The sequence below is a fragment of the Octopus bimaculoides genome, chromosome 9 (assembly GCF_046866305.1).
Source record: "Octopus bimaculoides isolate indiv1 chromosome 9, ASM4686630v1, whole genome shotgun sequence".
Classification (NCBI taxonomy): Eukaryota; Metazoa; Mollusca; class Cephalopoda; order Octopoda; family Octopodidae; genus Octopus; species Octopus bimaculoides.
Genome location: NC_142936.1, coordinates 76,706,084 through 76,721,431, shown reverse-complemented (window position 1 = coordinate 76,721,431; position 15,348 = coordinate 76,706,084).

Genomic DNA, 15,348 nt, shown 5'->3' with positions numbered 1-15,348 from the left:
GGCAAAAGTGACTGATAGAATAAGTACTAGGCTTCCAAAGAATAAGTCCTGGGGTCGATTTGCTCGACTAAAGGCGGCGCTCCAGCATGGCCGCAGTCAAATGACTGAAACAAGTAAAAGAGTAAAAAAAAGTAAATAAGTCATTTTTTATTAACCCATAACTAGTCCGGGAACTTTTTGATACCACCTTGTATTTTTGTGTGCATGTGATGGGGGTGCCCTAGATCCAGGGAGTAAACTCAAGGGTCGTGCTCAGGTGGCTCACATTTTAACTATGCATGGCATGTTGCCTTTACTACCTCTGCTACTGTAACAGTTGCTCCTCCCTCAAAGCTAGTTAGTCTCCTGTTGCCCCCACTCAAACACTCCCAACTCACTCAGCTCTTCATCTATATTGCACTCCTCTTCCTCACCTGAAGTCCAATGCTAACCACTATAGTTAGTATTTCCTCTGGAGAAGGTCGGCACCTTGGAGTTCTTTCCTTGTATCATTTATTTTTCTTCTCTTTTTTTTTTTTTACTTATTCTAATCATTGGACAGCAGCCATGCTGGGGCACCCCTTTCAAGGATTTAGTCAAACAAATCAATCCCAGTATTTATTTATTAAGTCTGATGCTAATTCTTTTGGTCACTTTTGCCAAGCTTCTACCTTATAGGGTTACAACAAACCAACCCTGTCATGTGGTGAAGTGGGGACAAGCACAAACACACACATGTAAATATAGAAGCAATTATGTGGATAAGTAAATTAAATATAACAGCTTGGGTATGATATACAATATGTATATATAATATATCTGTATGCGTGCAAGCAAAAAGAAAGTAAAGGCTGAAGACTTTTAGATGATGAATATTGAAGTATAAATATATAGATATTTATATATTACTAGATCAAACTTACCCAGAGTACAAATGACAGAGAAAATTAAAGGGTAGAAGGTAAGATGTTATAAGTCCAATGGCTGTTTCTGGGAGTTCGGAGATCCTTCACAATGTTGGTAGATATGCATCCAGTAATGGAAGCAAATAAACATTGGCTAAATCGAGCCTCTGTCATCAAGGTAGAAAGAAATTTTACAGTTCAGATCATATGCAAAGAAGTTTAAAGGTGGAATGTTGAAATGTTTATCTGCTTAATTGCCTCCATATCTGCTCACCTGCATTCCTCTTATAGCCACTCTTTACTCTGTGGAATTGGTCCTTCATAAAGACATGAGAATTGTTTGAGTGCTACTAAGTGTTTTCTAAGCTGAGAAGCTCTGGATCTTAATTGTTGACTATATATGTATTTACATACAAACATACATACATACATATACGAAAATAAGCAACAAGATATCCAGAGGTGATGCAGCAGGACTGTATCAAGCGGCTCCATTTAGTTGAACAATGCAATCATTACATTTTAGAAACTTCTAAGCTGAAGTGCTAGAAGCATGGACTTCATCTTACTCTATTAGATTATTTAAGTAAAATTATTTTAATGTGTCCGACTGATTAAAAAAATTCTATTTATTTATTTATGCAGCTGAGGATAGCCCTGCATTTAAATTGATGTAATGATTGCATTGTTCAATTAAATTGAGCCACTTGAAACGGTTGTACTACATTACCTCTGGATATCCTGTTGCTTATTTTGATTTTATTCACCTTATTTTGAAATTGTACGGATAATACCACACTAATTTTTGGTGCTACAACTTAAGTACCTATATATATATGTACGTATATATATATATATATATATATATATATATATATATATATATATATATATATATATATATACTATCAGACATACCTGGCGTTGCTCAGGATTTAAATGGCATAGTTTGTATATATGGTACAGTTAAGTTGAAACATGTGATATGAGGAAGTGCGGCATTGACGACGAAACATTTGTGGAGTAAAGGAAGGGCTAATTCGACTAAGTGACATGCTGGTGTGTTTACATCCCCATAACTTAGAGGTTCGGCAAAAGACACCGATAAAATAAGTACTAGGCTTACAAAGAATAAATCCTGGGGTCGATTTGTTCGATTGAAGGCGGTGCTCCAGCATTGCCGCAGTCACATGCCTGAAACAAGTAAAACAATAAAAAAAACTATGCCGTTTCAATCCCGAGCAGCGCCGGGTATCTCTGCTAGTATATTATAAACGTAAACATCTATGAGTTACATGTTTAAAAATATAGAAATGTCTATCTCGGTATTTATAAATATACATGTGTTATGTTTATACGTCAGAGTGTATATGTAAAAATGTCAGTCTTCCTGCATGTATATATATACATTAAAAAAAAAGTTCATTTGCAGCCATACCCACACAACTGCTCCACAGAATTTGTTTCGTAACTTTCAGAAAATGGATATTTTTTTATGAAATTTTATACAAAAATGTTTCAGATGGTTTAGATTCCGATTCTATTGGAATTCGTCGCGAAAAATATTTTCCACAAGTCGGGAGAGCAGTTTCATAAAATTCAGATGATTCGGCTTTGATGGGAGCGAAAAAAGGATTTCACAACAAATCCTTATATAGTTGGAATGTACACCATTAGAAGTATATTTGTAGAATATTTTATTTTAAAATATCCACTTCCCATAAAGTTATGAAGAAAAAAATCCGGTGGAGCACTCTTGTGTTGGTATGCCCTGTCTATAAGAAAAAAAAAAGCATTACGGTGCTAGAAATATGAGCCAATACACCACCAACTCGGCCACTCCCATTACTTTTTCGGAAAATAAGTGCACAGTCATTTGCGGAACAATTAATTGAAATGACGTGAAAAACCTGAAATATTGCGGTCAACATAACAAACGAACAAACTTTGCTTTTTATAAGGATAGAGATTATAAGGGTAGACAAGAGATATACTGGTTTCAAATTTTGGTACGAGGTCAGCAATTTTGGGGGAGAGGGTAAGTTGGTTACGTGACTCAGTACTCAACTGGTACTTATTTTATTGACCCTGAAAGAATGAAAAGCAAAGTTGATCTCGGCGGTATTTGAACTCAGAGCATTATTTATACGGACAAAATACCTATTTCTTTACTGCCCACAAGGGGCTACACACAGAGGGGACAAACAAGGACAGACAAACGGATTAAGTCGATTACATCGACCCCAGTGCGTAACTGGTACTTAATTTATCGACCCCGAAAGGATGAAAGGCAAAGTCGACCTCGGCGGAATTTGAACCCAGAACGTCACAGCAGACGAAATACCGCTAAGCCTTTCGCCCGACGTGCTAACGATTCTGCCAGCTCGCCGCCCTATACGGACAAAATACCGTAAAGCATTTTGCCGGGCAAAATGCTTATGATTCTGTCAGATCACTACCTTATATATGTGTGTGTGTGTGTGTGTGTGTGTGTGTATGTGTGTGAGTGTGTATAAATATACATGTATATAAATATATGTGTATGTATGTGTGTATATATGCGCACACGCACACACACACACACACACGATGGACTTTCATACTGTTTTCATCTCTCAAATTCACTCACAAGGCATTGGTTGGCCCAGGGCTGTATTGGGTTTACACTTGTTCAAAGCGCTGTGCAGTGGAACTGAACCAGAAACCACATGGTTGCAAAGCAAGCTTTTTAATCACATACCCATGCCTATATATGTATATGGTTTTCTCGAACATATTTAAGGACATTCCAACCATGACCATCTTGTCTCTTTTCTATGAAGAGGGAACCTGGAACCAGATCGCCCATGCATCTTTTTCAGAGATGATAGCTTGTGATTTGAGGGTAATTTGGCTGATATTATTTGCAGATTGCCTGACCACACAGAGGCTCTTCCATAAGCTCAACCTGGTGATACTGGTTAGTGGTGGTGGTGGTGGTGTTCATGATGGTAGTGTTGATGGTTATGGCAGTCAGAGTGCTTCTGCTAATGATAATGATGGTGATGGATGTAAGGTAGAGATGATGCTGGTGGTGGTGGTGGTGGTGGGCATTGTGGGGGATGGTTAATAACTACAAAGAAGGTGAAACAACAATTAGTTTTAACACTAGCAGCCATAACAACAGTGCCAACATCACCAGTGCCACTATAATAACCACCGTGGCCTATAACAACAACAACAACAATATAATTTACTACCAACAGATATTAGTAGTAAAATGATGGAATCATTGGAATGTTAGATAAAATAACTTGTAGTAAATATTCAATTATGACCCTTTACATCCTGAGTTCAAATCCTGCCAAGGTCAACTTTACCTTTCATCTTTCACAGGTCAATAAAATAAAGCACTTGTTAAATATGGAATTGATTTCATTGACTACCTCACAAACTATGTGGCCTTATGCCATTACTCTTTTACTCTTTTACTTGTTTCAGTCTTTTGACTGTGGCCATGCTGGAACACCACCTTTAGTCGAGCAAATCGACCCCAGGACTTATTCTTTGGAAGCCTAGTACTTATTCTTTCGGTCTCTTTTGCCGAACCGCTAAGTTACAGGGACATAAACACACCAGCATCGGTTGTCAAGCGATGTTGGGGGGACAAGCACAGACATACAAACACATACACACATACATATATATATATATACATATATACGACAGGCTTCTTTCAGTTTCCGTCTACCAAATCCACTCACAAGGCATTGGTCGGCCCGAGGCTATAGTAGAAGACACTTGCCCAAGATGCCACGCAGTGGGGCTGAACCCGGGACCATGTGGTTGGTAAGCAAGCTACTTACCACACAGCCACTCCTACGCCATTGTTAAAAATCAATATTTACCATTATTTTAGCAATGAATTTGCTCAATTGTTAGGGGAAGGGCAAAAGTGTCTTACAATGTTTATATCAGGTGGCATGCTGGCAGAATCATTAGCACGCCAGGCAAAATGCTTAATGGCATTTCGTCCGTCTTTACATCATCATCGTTTAACGTCCGCTTTCCATGCTGGCATGGGTTGGACAATTTGACTGAGGACTGGTGAAACCAGATGGCTACACCAGGCTCCAATCTGATTTGGCAGAGTTTCTACAGCTGGATGCCCTTCCTAACGCCAACCACTTGTAGTGGGTGTTTTACGTGCCACCGGCACGAAGGCCAGTCAGGCGGTACTGGCAACGGCCACGCTCAAAATGGTGTATTTTACGTGCCACCTGCACAGGGGCCAGTCCAGCGGCACTAGCAATGATCTCACTCGAATGACTTTTCACGTGCCACTGGCACAAGTGCCTGGTACACAAAGCTGCGGCACAAGTGCCAGGAAGGCGACGCTGGTAACGATCACACTCAAAGGTGGTGCCATCACGATTTCGCTTTCGCTTTCTGAGTCCAAATTCTCCTGAGGTCAACTTTTACTTTCATCCTTTTGGGGTTGATAAAATAAGTACCAGTTGAGCACTGAGGTTGATGTAATCAACTTCCCCACTTCCCTGAACTTGCTGGCCTAGTGCCAAAATATGAAACCAGTATTTATATAAAGTAATGAGCAGGCAGAATCATTACTGCACAGGACAAAATACTAGTGGCATTTCTTCTGGCTTTATGTTTCGAGTACAAATTCCACTGAGGTCGACTTTAAGGATTATTTTAAGTACCAGTCTAACACTAGGGTCAGTGTAATCAATAAAATCCCTTCTCCCAAATGTTCAGGTCTTGCTAGTATAAAAAAAAAAAATATATATATTAGATTGGAGCCTGGTGTTGCCATCCGGTTTCACCAGTCCTCAGTCAAATCGTCCAACCCATGCTAGCATGGAAAGCGGACGTTAAACGATGATGATGATGATGATGATGATATCTAAAAAGGTGAGCTTGCAGAATTGATACTACACTAAGTGTTTAACATCACTTCTTCAGGATCTACTGGAGCTCAAATGCCACCAAGGTCAACTTTGCCTTTCATCCCTTCAGAGGTGATAAAATAATGTACTGGTCAAGCACTGAGGTCAATGTAATTAATGTCCCCTTCTCCTCAAAATTGTTGGCCTTGTGTCAAAATAAAAAATATATACATATATTTATGCCAGATCTATGGTTAATTTTGCTTTCCATTCTTTCAAATGAGTGATATGATAAAGTTCCAGTCCAAGATAGTTGGTTGGCAGAGTTGTCAGAGTATTGGACAAGATGCCTTGTCATATCTGCTCCAATTCTTCCAGTTCTGAGTTTTTGGGTGACTGACTTACTTCATTGTCCAGTTTAGCACTATCCATCTGGTCCTTGGGTGTCTCTGGTGAGATTCACTCCCTTATTAGTACTTAGACCAGGTTTCCAATTTAACCCTTTAGCTCACTATGCTTTGGATGGCCCAGGGCTATTGTAGAAGACACTTGCCCAAGATATCATGCAGTAGGACTGAACATAAAACCATGTGGTTGGGAAACAAACTACTTAATCACACACCCATATTGGAAAATGAAGTTTTGGAACAATGTTTTCTCTATGATATGAGGGCCAAATAAATATTATCATCTCAGCAGTTAGAGTGATTTAGATGATTAAACTTTGGGATATTAAATAAAAGGGGCTAGAGCAGTGAAGAACCAAGGAATACTTAGGTTGCACTAAAGTGTTAACACTCATTCTGTAAGGTCCAGATACACTTTGCCCACCCAAACTAATTTGAGCAAATGGTTTGTTTGTAATAGACACTCCATTATGTTCAAAAACCAAAATGTTTCTCTTTTTTTGTTGATCCGTTCACTCATGTCTAAATAGGTGCCATAGCTCACTGCTGTAATTATACAGTCAAAGCACTGTAATAATTGGTGAACTGATGAATGTTTTATCTTAGTCAAGGAGGAGGGGGAAGGAAAAGGAGGAAGGGGAGGGGAGGAGAAGGATGAGGATGGGAGGAGGAGGGTGGAGAAGGGGAGCAGAAAAATAAAAGGACAGGCAGGAGGAGGAGGAGGAGGTTGTGGTGTTGGCAGAACAGAATGAGGAGAAGAAGGAGCTGATGGTGGTAATGATTATGTAGGGAAAAGGGAAGAAGAGAGGGGGTAATTAAAAAGAGCAGAAGCTCAATTAATCCAAATTTTTTAAAAAGCTAACTATATTACAGATGTGAGATTCTAAAACATGTGATGTCTACATTCAGCCATGTGAGCTCCCTGTCAATGATTGCCGTTTTCCTGAAGTCCTCTGGTTTGTCCAGGTCAGTAATGTCCATTCCAATTGTCATTGTTCTGACATTCCAGGTCCCCAGATTCAATGGGGTCAATTTCAATTTTCTTCCTCTTTTGCCAGGTGCTGGGCTTTACGTCTGCTTTTCGGTTTTTGTCCTAGCTCCATACACCCTTAGCAGTGGACAGACGTGGTGGATCAATACCTTACAGACAGGGGACTGCCCAGTTTAAAACAGGCGGTAGCTGATCAGTGCGATTGAATAATCACTCCCATCATTAAAGATGACCTGTGGCGACATCCCGCTTCACCAAATAAGGATGCCTTATAACCCGTAAACTGCCACTCCTCTGTTGTTTCCCTTCCCTGTTACAGCAAGGATGAAGTGTCCTCTCCATATGCTCTCTCTCTCTCTCTCTCTCTTTTTGTTTTGCATTGTCCTCCCAGAAATTCTAAGTCCTTGGCTAAGCTAAATGCTTGGGCTCTGAATGTATGGAGAACGTGCCTTACCCAATTTGCACGGTCCCCCTCCTGACTTCACTGATTTACTCCAAAGGAAAGACAAGGTCAATATATTTGGAACCAGTAAAGTTGCAGGGGCTTCCAGAAGATAGTTTGCATCATTCCTCCCCATCAACTGCCTTAGGGGCCTTCTCTCAGGATTTTCTGTTTGGGTTTACTCCCTTAGCCTTTCATACTCTCGTATGTGTCTACAAGGCAGCAGAAACAGCCACAGGTTGTACCATCTACTGTCATATTGGTAGCAGCACTAGTCTGACCTGACACACACACATGCACGCATGCATACACACACACGCGTGCACGCACACACACACACACACACACACACACACACACAAGGATATACATAAAAAAATAAAAATATAGGGTAAAATGATATATACAGATAAGATATGCCATTCAGAAACAGAAGATAATATATATACATAAAAGTAAAAATATATAAGTAGAAATATGATTTAAAATTTAAAATATGACATATATCTATATATATATATATATATATATATATATATATTACAGACATTCTTCTGCATAGACAAAAAGGGCCAATTATTATTATATCTATACATCTATCTATCTATCTATATATATATGTGTGTGTGTGTGTATATATATATATATATATATATATATATATATATACCCAGTTAATGAGTAAGATTTAGTGATGTTCACTATATTGTAATATACAAAAAACTGAAAATATTCAGAAGATAAACACTTATGGTGCAAACATACAGATATTCTTATATAATGACAAATAAATTTACATGGAGTATAAAAATACAGAAAACTGAGGGAGAATGCTTAATAATGATGATGATGATGATGATCAATGTTGATATTTCATGGCTTCTTTTATCAGCATCTGAGTGGAACAATAACATGGAACCATGTGGTGGGGAAGCAAACTTCTCAAACACACAACTATGCCCGTGCTTCTCTCTCTCACTAACTCACTCTCTCCCTCTTCCCCCCTACACACAAAAACACACACACATATGTATATAGGCGCAGGTGTGGCTATGTGCTAAGAAGCTTGCTTTTCAACCATATGGTTCAGGGTTCAGTTCCACTGTGTAGCACTTTGCACAAGTGTCTTCTACTATAGCCTACTATAGACCAAAGCCTTGTGAGTGGATTTGGTAGATAGAAACTGAAAGAAATCCATCATATATATATATGTGTATATCTATATTTGTGTGTCTGTGTCTGTGTTTGTCCCCCACTACTGCTTGACAATTGGTGTTGGTGTGTTTGCATCCATGTAACTTAGCAGTTTGGCAAAAGAGTCTGATAGAATAAGTACTAGGCTTAAAAAATAACTGAGATCGATTGATTTGACTAAAAAATTTAAGGTGGTGCCCCAGCATGGCTGCAGTCAAATGACTGAGACAAGTACAGGATAAAAGATAAAAGATATATATACATATACTCTTTACTCTTTTACTTGTTTCAATCATTTGACTGAGGTCATGCTAGAGCACTGCCATTAGTCGAGCAAATCGACCCCAGGACTTATTCTTTGTAAACCTAGTACTTATTCTATCGGCCTCTTTTGCCGAACCGCTAAGTTAGGGGGACGTAAACACACCAGCATCGGTTGTCAAGCGATGTTGGAAGAAAAAACACAGATACACAAACATACACACACACACACTTATATATATACATATATACGACGGGCTTCTTTCAGCTTCCGTCTACCAAATGCACAAGGCTTTGGTCGGCCTGAGGCTATAGTAGAAGACACTTGCCCAAGGTACCACGCAGTGGGACTGAACCTGGAGCCATGTGGTTCGTATGCAAGCTACTTATCACACAGCCACTCCTATATATATATATATAGGTCTGTAGCCTAGTGGTTAGAGTGTTGCAGTCACAATCACTAGACCATGTTCAATTCCTGTTAAAATGGGTTTAAAAGTATATCTACCTGGTAAAGATGCTGTCAATAAATAATTGAGCTGAATGCTTTTGAATTGTAAGACAATTTCTCACTCAGGAATATTTCTTAATTGATTTGGTTTGACAGCAGCTAGCAAATACAATCACCAATAACAGCTCCAATATGGTATCAATGCAGAACAAAATAATGAATCCTAGCATGCTAGAAATATCATAGTTGGGATTACTTAAGGATGAACAGGGTATAGCTATCTCATGTAAATTAAATAAAGAAAAGATGACAGATGACACAAATATTGATAGTGAATGAATTACAAAATCAGTTCCTTTAAGCTTTGAATGATATTGTACATAGATAGTGTGGCAACTAATACTGGAACAAACATTGAAAATGATGTTAGAAGCATTTCTTGAATAAAGAAAAGAATTAAACCAATTTGTTTCCAGGTGATGTGATGTCATTGTTATATTAATGATGTTGCAGTGTTACATACATTTCATGTATTATTTAAGGTTATGTAAATTGAATGTCAGAGCTTGGTTTTTCAGATAAGTAAAGTTTCTAAACACAAAGGATCATTTGTGGCTATGAGTGCAACAACTCTCTCACTTATTACATGTTTTTCTCTTATATAATACACACATACAGGATGAGTAAACCTTAATCTGACTCACAGGACACAGCATTTGTAATTTCATTTCACTATTACTTACTGATATTCCTAACCAAAACAATGTCTACTAAAAAAAAGACTCAAAAAACGAACACCAAACAAATGCATGACATGCAAAGCTTTTTCTATATCTCCTATTATGCTATTGCCTAATTTGTCTCAATAAAAGTTATGCAATGGTACAACACTAATTGTGAACTGACACAGCATTTGTAATTTCATTGCAATCCTTTTTCTATATAAACAGTGATGTTTCACTTGACCTGCAGCTTTTTCAGTGCCATCACAGTCGACTGGATTCTGTAAAGCTATTCTTCTATATGATATACTCATTTTTCTAGCTTCTTGACCTAAGAAACAGTAAAAATAATTACCCGATCAACAACAGGTATTACTGCTAGTATATATATATATATATATATATATATATATATATATATATATATATATGTATAGATAGATATGATCACACAGACACATAAGCACACAGAAATATGTATACACAAATATATACATGCATGCGCACATGCACACACACAATTTCAATATGTAGATTTATTCAAGAATCCTTTGAGGTGTAAATTTGTTTCACAAGCTGAAGCTGATTGTCAACAGGAATACATGTTTTTTATGAGTTATTTTCTAGAAAGAATGCTAAAAAGTCTGATTGTGTATCAAATATGCATGTGACCTTAAGTTATTTTGGTTCATATTACACACGCACATAAGGGAGTGAGCTGGTAGAATTGTTAGGACACCAGACAAAATGTTTAGCAACATTTTGTTCTGAGTTCAAATTCTGCTGAGGTCGACTTTGCCTTTCATCCTTCTGGGGTTGATAAAATAAGTAGCAGTTGAGTACTGGGGTTAATGTAATTGACTAGCACTTTTCCATGGGTTTTGTGCCTATAGCAGAAAGTATATCAGAAAGTATATTATACACACACACGATGAGTTATCTTAATATATAAATCTGAAATTGTGTGTTTGTGTGAAGCCTTTTTGAAAGTTTATAGAAATCCACATTTTCCACTTTTTCGTAAAAGTTTTTACATCAATGGAATTTTCTCGATGTGAACTTTCCAGTGCAGTAATTAGATTTTTAAAATTCCGTTTACTTTGTGTGATTTAAGGGAGATTTGGCTGTTGTTTCTAGCAACTTTTATATTTCATTCCTTCTACCTGGAACGCAATTCTTACACACGCGCTCAACATAAAAATATAGAGAGTAAGAGTTAAAGAGGGAGAGAGAGAGAAAGTGATACATACAACGTCATAGATTAAACTTTCATCTCAGTGTTCTTTACCTATTTTTCATAACATAGATACGTAAAAACACACACAACCACACATACTTGACCTTGTGACAACAACATACACATTGCTCTCAATCTCTATTCATTTCTCCCCCTCTTCCTCTCTCGCTCTCTGTGCAAGTAAACACAGTCATTCACATCGTGGTATATTTACAAAACATTGATGGCATAACTACAGAGTTGTATCCCCCAACTTTGGAAGGTCATAACTTTCATAAAAATGAATATTTTTTAATGAAATCTTCTATGCATATATTATTTATTATGTAGATTCCAAATATACAAAAATTTTCGGTGAAAGTGTTTTGGAAGGGGGTGGGGTACAATATTCAGTAATTCCACTTAAATTCCTCTTAACTTCCAGGAAAATGAATATTTTTTCATGAAAATTTGTACAAATGTACCTTGATGTATGTACATTTCAAGCATGTAGGAATTTTGAAGGAAACAACTGCAGGTTATTTTTGAGAAGTGTTCCCCATTCGGTGGTGTTTCGGAGCAAGTCGTCCATATTTGTTTCATTTTTCTCTATTATGTGCTTATGTGCATCCTTAGATTTCTAATGAAGTAATAGGCAGTGAAGAGAAGCAGTCATAAGAAAACTTTTAACTACCCCTATTCCTTTCTCTCCCCCTCTCTACCTCTTCCTCTCTCGCTCTCTCAAAAGCATACATGTGCAAGTACACAATCATTCAGTAAAATATAACTCATGTTCGTCAATGTTTTGTAAATTTACCAAGATTTTCACTAGGGTGTTAGGGTTAGGGTTTTAGAGTAAGGGTTAGGGTTTTAGAGTAAGGGTTAGGGTTTAGGATTAATGTTACGGTTATGGTTTTTAGGGTCAGGGTTAGGGTTAGGGTTTAGGGTTAGTGTTAGGATTAGGGTTGGGTAATCGTGCGGGTGTTAATCTGAAAAATTACAGATATGTGAAAAGTACCGACACTGCCATCTATTATAACTTTTGTTGTTCTGTTTAATATATACATAGATTATACCTCCAAAGAAGAGAGTTTGCTGGGGAAAGACAGCAACCGGTTTAAAATGACAGCAACAGACTGCAGTAATGCACCGCATTCCAGAAGCTATTTTGAACATAATGCAAAATGGTGCATCAACATCTTCTGCCCAATCTGATAGAATTCTGGCAAAACTGTGTAGCAACAGATCGCCAGCAATTGCTTCATCAGAAATTGTCATCCTAGCTCCTGTGAAAAGGGATTACCCTGCTATGTATAATCAGGGCAGCGCAAAAAGTTGTTTTGCACAAGCATTTCTATAGCCAATTACACGGATGAAATTTCCGTATGCTTAATAATTTTATGCAAAACAGCCTTCAGACTTTCCCTATTAATTTCATCGTTTTTTGAATTATGAACATATTTACATCATAAGGGTTTTTTCGTTGTAAGGCTTTCTTTTTTAGTTGATTTTCAGCTAGCAAGACTTATCGTAGATGGCATAATAAGTCACACCCGGACAAGGTCGGGTTATACTGCTAGTATATTTATAAAGTGATCCAAGGGAAGAGAAAGATAAAAGGGTAAGATTTCAATGACATAGCAATCCTTGAACCCCTTGCAGATGGATTTAGTACTGACAGTCTGTGCTGTATACTGATATTAGGCCATTCAGTAACTACATAAATTTCCATACTTACAGTGTATTTACAGATTCTTCTCAGTCTGGTATATTTGAAAACATGGTGCCACACAGAGTAAGACATCGCACTACTCACACACAAAGTGTTTCAATGCAGTCAGTACTACTTCCTGTCTGCAAGGGGTTAACTATAGAGAAATTACAAATCTCTTGATACATCGATGTGGAATGCTATTAGGTGAGTTAAGAGAATGGCTATTGTGCTAAAAGTTAAAAGAAAACTACATTGTTGATTACTCTTTCACTCTGGAGCACCGCCTTTAGTTGCACAAATTGACCCCAGGACTTATTCTTTGGAAGCCTAGTACTTATTCTATTGGTATCTTTTGCTGAATCTCTAAGTTACGGGAACATAAACACCAACATCAGTTTTCAAAGTGATAGTAGAGGGATAAACACAGACACACAAACACATGCATGCATATATATATATATATATATATATATGATGGGCTTCTCTCAGTTTCTGTCTACCAAATCCACTCACAAGGCTTTGGTAGGCCCGAGGCTATAGCAGAAGACACTTGCCCAAGGTGTCATGCAGTGGGACTGAACCCGGAACCATGTGGTCGGGAAACATGCTTCTTACTGCACAGCCACTCCTTTGCCTATCAATTTCTCAGCTAAAATAAATTTTCAACTGGTTGAAATGAATTATGTTTAATTCTGTTTGGATATCATCAATATTCCAAGATCAGAGTGAAAACAAATAACAAAAATATATTTTTTCTTCTATGTACAATTTTTGTAAAAAAAACTTTGGAATAGCAGCATCATAGTCAACTGCTACAAAGGTAAAGGGGACGCTTTAGATACAAATAATTACAGAGGCATCAAGCTGTTAGATCAGGTTATGAAAGTTACAGAGAGGGTCATAGCCCAACTAATTAGGGAGCGAATCAATTTAGATGAGATGCAGTTTGGGTTCGTGCCAGGTAAAAGCACTACTGATGCCTTATTTCTAGTGAGACAGTTGCAAGAGAAATACCTAGCCAAGGATAAACCTCTGTACCTGGCTTTCGTTGACATGGAGAAAGCCTTTGACAGGGTCCCCCGATCCCTTATCTGGTGGTCAATGAGGAAACTTGGGATAGAAGAATGGCTAGTGAGAGCTGTGCGAGCTATGTACAGAGATGCGGCCAGTAAGGTGAGGGTTGGAAATGAGTACAGCAATGAATTCCGGGTAGAGGTAGGGGTCCACCAAGGTTCCGTCCTCAGCCCCCTATTATTTACCATAGTCCTCCAGGCAATCACAGAGGTGTTCAAGACAGGTTGCCCCTGGGAGCTCCTCTATGCTGATGACCTTGCCCTAATTGCGGAGTCACTATCAGAACTAGAGGAGAAGTTTCAGGTGTGGAAGCAAGGTCTAGAACTGAAGGGCCTTAGAGTCAACCTAGCTAAAACCAAAATCCTAATAAGTAGGAAGGTAGATAAAACACAAACCCCTTCAGGTAGATGGCCCTGCTCAGTATGTAGAAAAGGAGTAGGTAGTAACTCTATAAGATGTACCCGGTGCAAGCTATGGACACATAAGAGGTGCAGCAACATCAAAGGCAGGTTAACTAGCAAGTTAGTTTTTGTTTGTGGCAGATGTTCAGGTGCAATAAAGACTGCAAACAAACAGGAAACAACTTCTATCTCATTCCAGGGTGAAAAACTAGAGGTAGTCGATAGCTTCCGCTATCTGGGCGACCAAGTTAGTAGTGGGGGTGGGTGCGCTGAAAGTGTAGCTGCTAGAATAAGAATAGCCTGGGCAAAGTTTAGAGAGCTCTTACCCCTGCTGGCGACAAAGGGACTCTCACTCAGAGTAAAAGGCAGACTGTATGACGCATGCGTACGAACAACCATGCTACATGGCAGTGAAACATGGGCTGTAACTGCTGAGGACATACGTAAGCTCGCAAGGAATGAAGCCAGTATGCTCCGTTGGATGTGTAATGTCAATGTGAATACCCGTCAGAGTGTAAGTATCTTGAGAGAAAAGCTGAACATTAGAAGCATCAGTTGTGGCGTGCAAGAGAGACGATTGCGCTGGTATGGACATGTGGTGAGAATGGAGGAGGATAGCTGCGTGAAAAAGTGCCACACCCTAACAGTTGAGGGAACCCGTGGAAGAGGTAGGCCCAGGAAGACCTGGGCTGAGGTGGTGAGGCA